Source organism: Triticum dicoccoides, chromosome 7B (assembly GCF_002162155.2).
Source record: "Triticum dicoccoides isolate Atlit2015 ecotype Zavitan chromosome 7B, WEW_v2.0, whole genome shotgun sequence".
Taxonomy (NCBI): Eukaryota; Viridiplantae; Streptophyta; class Magnoliopsida; order Poales; family Poaceae; genus Triticum; species Triticum dicoccoides.
In genome coordinates this window covers 573,892,141-573,898,558 of record NC_041393.1, presented here as the reverse complement: position 1 = coordinate 573,898,558, position 6,418 = coordinate 573,892,141, and positions in this window count along the sequence as shown.

Sequence of the window (6,418 nt, the reverse complement as noted above, 5' to 3'; positions counted from 1 at the left end):
AGAGAATCGGCAACTACAAACGGTAACGAGTTTTATGAAAAAAAACATGCGAATGCAATGCACATGATGCCATGATGAAATGCAACAACAACACCAATAAAACACACGACGGTCACGCAAAACATGGAAGGCATCTGGAGCGCCGGTCTTGGGGCGTTACAAATGGTACCAAAGAAGGACAAATCCTGGCGCCTATGTGTCGATTTCAAAGACCTCAACAAGGCCTGCCCCAAGGATCCCTTCCCCCTCCCTCGCATTGACAAATCATCGACGCCACCACAGGACACGACTCACTATGTTTCCTCGACGCATACTCCAGATACCATCAAATAAAGATGGCGGAATCCGACCAAGCCGCAACGGCCTTCATAACGCCATATGGCCCCTTCTGTTTCAACACTATGCCTTTCGGTCTTAGAAATGCCGGCGCAACCTATCAACGCATGATTCAGACATGCCTGGAGATGCAAATCGGCAAAACAGTGGAGGCATACGTGGATGGCGTGGTCATAAAAACAAGGCACGTCAAAACTTTAATAGATGTCTTGAGACTCACGTTCGACAACCTTCGAACATACGACATCAAGCTCAACCCAGAAAAATGTGTTTTCGGCGTACCCTCCGGGAAGTTGCTCGGCTTCATCGTTTCCAATAGAGGAATCGAAGCAAATCCGGCAGAAATCCGAGCTCGGCTATTCCAACAGACCTCAAGCAGATCCAGAAACTAACTGGATGCATGGCTGCCTTAAGCCGCTTTATCTCCTGATTAGGAGAAAAGGCACTACCTCTTTATCACCTTGTTCGATGCACCAAACACTTCGAGTGGACGGATGCGGCCACGGCCGGACTGGATGAAATAAAGACCCTATTGGCCAGCAATCCAGTCCTGACCGCGCCAAATACATAGCTGCAACACATCAGGTTGTAAGCGCAGTGCTCGTTGTCGAACGAGAAGCAGACAGATACAAGTTCCCGCTCCAAAAGCCGGTATATTACGTGTCCACTATCCTCACTCCATACAAATCCCGATACCCACACTATCAAAAGATAGCATACGCGGTCTTCATGGCATCTCGGAAGCTACGACACTACTTTCAAGAGTGTCCGATTACGGTGGCCTCCGAAGTGCCACTCAATGACATAATAAACAACCGCGATGCCACGGGAGGAATTGCTAAATGGGCTATCGAGCTCCTTCCATTCGACATAACATACAAACCACGGTGGGCCATTAAGTCGCAAGTACTGGCTGACTTTGTCGCCGAATGGACAGAAGCCGAACTCCCTAAAGAGTATGGCATGTACTCCAGTTGGATCATGCACTTCGACGGCTCTAAAATGCTGGACGGATTGGGAGCGGATGTAGTCCTGACATCCCCCACCGGAGACACGGTCCAATACGTACTCCAAATATTATACACAGACTCCAACAACACAGCCGAATATGAGGCTCTATTGCATGTTCTTTGGATGGCAGTCTCTATGGGAATTCAACGCCTAGAAGTGAGTGGGGACTCGAACCTCGCAATATCACAAATAAACGGATATTTCGATGCCAAGGATCCAAAAATGGTGGCCTACCATAATGTCGTCCTCAAAATGTCACTCGGTTCGAGGGGCTCGAATTCCACCATGTGCTCCGAGAAAACAATCAAGCGGCGGATATCCTCGCCCGCATCGGCGCTAAACGCGACCCCGTCCCACCTAATATTCTTTGAAAGGCTGTTCAAGCCATCCATGGTAAGGGAAGGGGAGTCCAGCAACACTAGTCCGGCTCCGAATACAACCCCAGATTCCGAACCATCTGAAGTAATCGGGGGCTCCGCCACCGAAATAACACCTTAGGCCCACGAAATCATGGATGTCGTCGCCCCGTGGACCGAGCCCTTCTTGGCCTACCTAAATAGGCAAGAGCTCCCCGAGGACCAAAATGAAGCACGTTGTATTGTGTGGCGTTCCAAGGCCTACAAAGTCCATGAGGGAGAGCTCTATAAGAAAAGTGCCACCGGAGTGCTCCAATGATGCATCTCCGAAGAGGAAGGATGACACCTCTTGGCTGAAATCCATGCCGGACTCGCAGGCACCACGCTGCAGCTCGGGCACTTGTCAACAAAGCCTTCCGTACAGGTTTTTATTGGCCGACAGCCCGGGCAGATGCACAGGACCTTGTCCAACATTGCGTCGGTTGCCAGCTCTTCGCCAATCAGAGCCATATGCCCCCTACCGCTCTCCAAACAATCCCCATAACTTGGCCCTTCGCGGTCTGGGGGCTGGATATGGTTGGACCTCTTAAAGGGGGAAGCCATAAGAAAAAAATACTTATTGGTCATGGTGGACAAGTTCACCAAATGAATAGAAGCCAAACCAGTTAAAACGGCCGAATCCAGACCAGTGATAGACTTCATATCAGGGGTTGTACACTGTTATGGTGTCCCCCACAGCATCATCACTGACAATGGCTCAAACTTCCTAGCCGATAAAGTGAAAACTTGGTGCGGCAACATGGGCATTAAGCTCGATTACGCCTCCATCTATCATCCCCAAACAAACGGTCAAGTCGAACGTGCAAATGGTCTTATCATGAGCGGCATCAAACCCAAACTAGTGAGATCCTTGAAGGAATCGGACACGCACTGGGTCGAGGAGCTTGACTCCGTACTCTGGGGGCTGCGGACCATGCCAAATCGTACCACCGGATATACACCATTTTTATGGTGTACGGCGCAGAAGCAGTACTACCCTACGACATAATCCATGACTCACCTCGCGTGCGCTTGTACGAAGAGAAGGAAGCTGAGCTAGATCGGCAGGACAACTTAGATGCCCTCGAGGAGGAGCGCGACATCGCAAAAGCCCGTTCCGCATTCTATCAGTAGCAGGCTCGAAAGTATCAAAGTAGAGAAGTGCGGGCCAAAACTTATAACATTGGCGAACTCGTTCTATGCCTACCGGAGAAGAAGAAGGACAAGCTCAAACCCAAGTGGGAGGGTCCCTTCATCATTGATAAAGTTCTCACAGGAGGAGCGTACTGTCTGCGCAATGCATCCGATGACAGACTCGAGCCAAACCCATGGAACGCGGCCAGACTCCGGAGATTCTACGCCTAGTGTCGAACTCAGTGTTCGTCTCCTTACCCCCGCTCTTTCAATTATGTTCTCCCTTTTTCCTTTCTCACCCTCTTTACCTTCTTCACACAAAGTATCAAATATTGTGCGGATGCTTGGATCACTCCGGCCGCACTATGTGTGCTCACCATACCTGGGGGCTTCCTATACGGAAGCTAAATATAATTACTTTTATGGCTTCCTGCCTACCACATATGCGTCCTTTTTCCATGTGTGCCTTTTCTTCACCATTATATGCATCGATATGACTTAAGATTTGGCCATGCTGGGTTGCCTGGCTCTTGTGTTTATGCCCTATGTTCCCGTTAATTTGGCTAGGGCATAAGGGGAGGACCTCTGCGATTGTTACTGCCGGTTTAGCCGGATGTGTACCTCAGACTGGGTGAAGCCGAAAGGCGTTCTTAAGGGAATATTTGGTCGGTGAACAAAAGATTTTTTTTCGTTTATTACAACATGAATCCCCAGATGTTTTGTATCATGCACTTCTGTTCGTAGTTCGGACATGCACATCGATGCATGCGTACCCAGGGAAAGGAACCCCTAACGGAACTATTCTCTCTGGAAGATGTTTCTTACTACCCATGTAATATAACATAACTAGTTGGGTACTTGTCTATTCAAGCACTTATGACCCCTACGCCCGGTTTCCATGCATACCCCGGTTTTACGTAACTGAGCGGGTATTCGGATACACCCTGGACTGTTGGGTCCGGGGGCCGAAGTGAAAAGGTCCGCCATGACAAATGATCTTCAATCCGGCTAGGGACTACATATGTCCATTGCATTACATAGTCACTTGGATTGGCTATATTCTTCCTCTATACCATCCAACATGTTGTCTAGCCTACAATCCTATTGGGAATACTTTGTGTCTAATGCTACTTGTCATACACCAGACTTACGGGAATCTCTTTCCCATCTGGCCCCACCGGTCCGACTTCGCCCATATGGTTCGGGTCAGCCTTGGCATATCGCGTCTTCACCATGGCCCAGGCTTCCCTTGCACCTTGTCGGCAGGCTGATACCTTCCATAAACGGAAGCGCCGCCGTGCTCCTTTGAGCATATCCACGAGCTCTCGAATGCCTCTTGGCAGGGAATCAGATGGCCACAATGCTTGGGCAATACCCTGCATCACCTATCGAGCTCGTCCGTGCAGTTGTGAGAGATCTTGCAGCAAATCGCCTGTGGACCTGGGCATCTCCTCTTTAGGATGGCCCGTCAGCATACCTACAGACATAACTCTGTTAATACGCTTCCTCGCCGAACTGTACTGCAGCTCATTTAACCACTTACCATAAATATTGCGACGAAGCCTCCTGTTCTCCTTCACGGAGTCCGCAAGCTAAGCTCGAACATCTGCTAATTCGACGCCCAGCCGGATGTTGGCATCTTGGAGATTGTTTTTCTCCTGCCTAACCTGCGTAAGCACACGCTCGCCAGCCTTTAGCTGTCTTTGGAGATGTGACTCACTATCTTTTATGATCTCCGGATTCTCTCCGGGATTGTCTGCAGAATCTTCTGTTAGATTTATAAAGCAAGCCAAATGCTAACTGGTATATGTCCTTAAAATTTCTCTATTGAGAAAAGTGTTACCAGATGAGGCCTTCTGGGATTCCTCTAGTTTGGCAACCGTGGCCCTCAGCTGGGTCTTGCACTCCTCTAGCTCCTAAGATAAATGGGTAATCGTCTCTACAAGAACCAGTGCATACAATGATCCTTAAAGCAGTTGTTCCAACTGTTTCAAGTCTCAGGGGCTACTGATATACATGCTTATCAAATTCTCTTACCCGTATATCCTTTGCATACTGGTCCGTCGCTCGGGCGAGCCCATCTTGGGCAGCTCGGATGTATGCGTCTCCTGAATTGAAGGCATTGAATGCCTCTTCGAAAAAGATACCATTGCGGAGTACGGCCCGTCGGCGTCGGTGATTCATGGCGCTCTCTACTTCATAATTTGTGGCGGAGAGCCTATCCGAATCCTCTGTCAGAGGACAATTTGGCGTCGGCCCCACATTAGCCTCCTCTCTTGAAGCCGGTTTTGGAATCCGGCTGGTGGAGGCGTGACCGGCAGGATCTCCGGATATAGTCCGGCGACTACTCTTTCTGTCAGGGCATGATGCACGCCGTTACATTTCAAAAATGATAATCACACGCCAGATTTTAATTATACCTCTGCGACGGCATTTTGACCCTAACCGCCTTCCTCTTGAGCCTGCCTGGCCCGGATGCCCTTTGCTGATGAGCCCCTAGGGGCTCGGTGCCACATTCCGATGACCATCTCTATAAAAATACAATATTTGTGCATAAGGCAGGGTATAAAGAAGGAATCATCTTCAGAGGTTAGGGCTTCAGCTTTGCTTACACGTGATGTAGGGAGCAGTCTAGGATAATCGGCAATAATAGCCACCAAGGTGCCATCACAGCTTGCCTTATAAAATGTCCCGTCGACAAGCTCCACAGATATATCCGGATCTTCTTCAAGTCCGGGGTCGAAGGCCCGGCCAGGATCCTCTGGCTGCGGAGAGGGGCTATTGAACTCTTTCACGGCCTTCCTCAGTTCCTGCTTAGAAATGTCAAGGTAAATGATTGTGATGAAGGATGCAAGAATGGATAGAGTTGAGTAAAGAGTAACGGCTTACCCAGCTTGGGGAGTTGTACATGGAAAATCCATCCCGCGGTTTAATACGGAGGAACTCCTCTTCTTCTCCTTTATATAAATCGGACAATATTCTTGCTAGAGTGGTGGCGGAGTCCAGACCTCTACGACCACAGCGGGTGGTATCGTCTTCCCCGTTGAAGTGCCACATGGGCTTCCCCCGATATTAAAGTGGCTGCACCCCCCGCATTATGCATATTGATATAACTTCGACTATTGTCAGTCCTGATTGGGCCAGTGTCTTTATCCTGCCCATCAGGAAGTGGACTTCTCTATCATCTTCCTCCTAGGGCTCCGAGGGCGCCAACTTTGGCGTTTCTTCAGCGGAGCGTTATTAAACTCAGGAAGGCCCGTCCGGATTGGGTCCGGAAGGGGAACGTCATCTACATAAAACCACTCCGAGGGCCAGTCTTCGGATGCCTTCTTTGGAGTGCCAGACAGGTATCCGGTCTGGGCGACTCGCCATATTTTGGCTCCACCCAGTTGATATATAGATCCCCCCTGATTACGAGGGACGAGGCAGAATAACTTCTTCCATAATTTGAAGTGAGCCTCGCAGCCCAGGAATAACTCACAAAGGGCAACGTATCCTACGATGTGCAGCACGGAGGCGGGGGTAAAGTTATGCAACTGGAG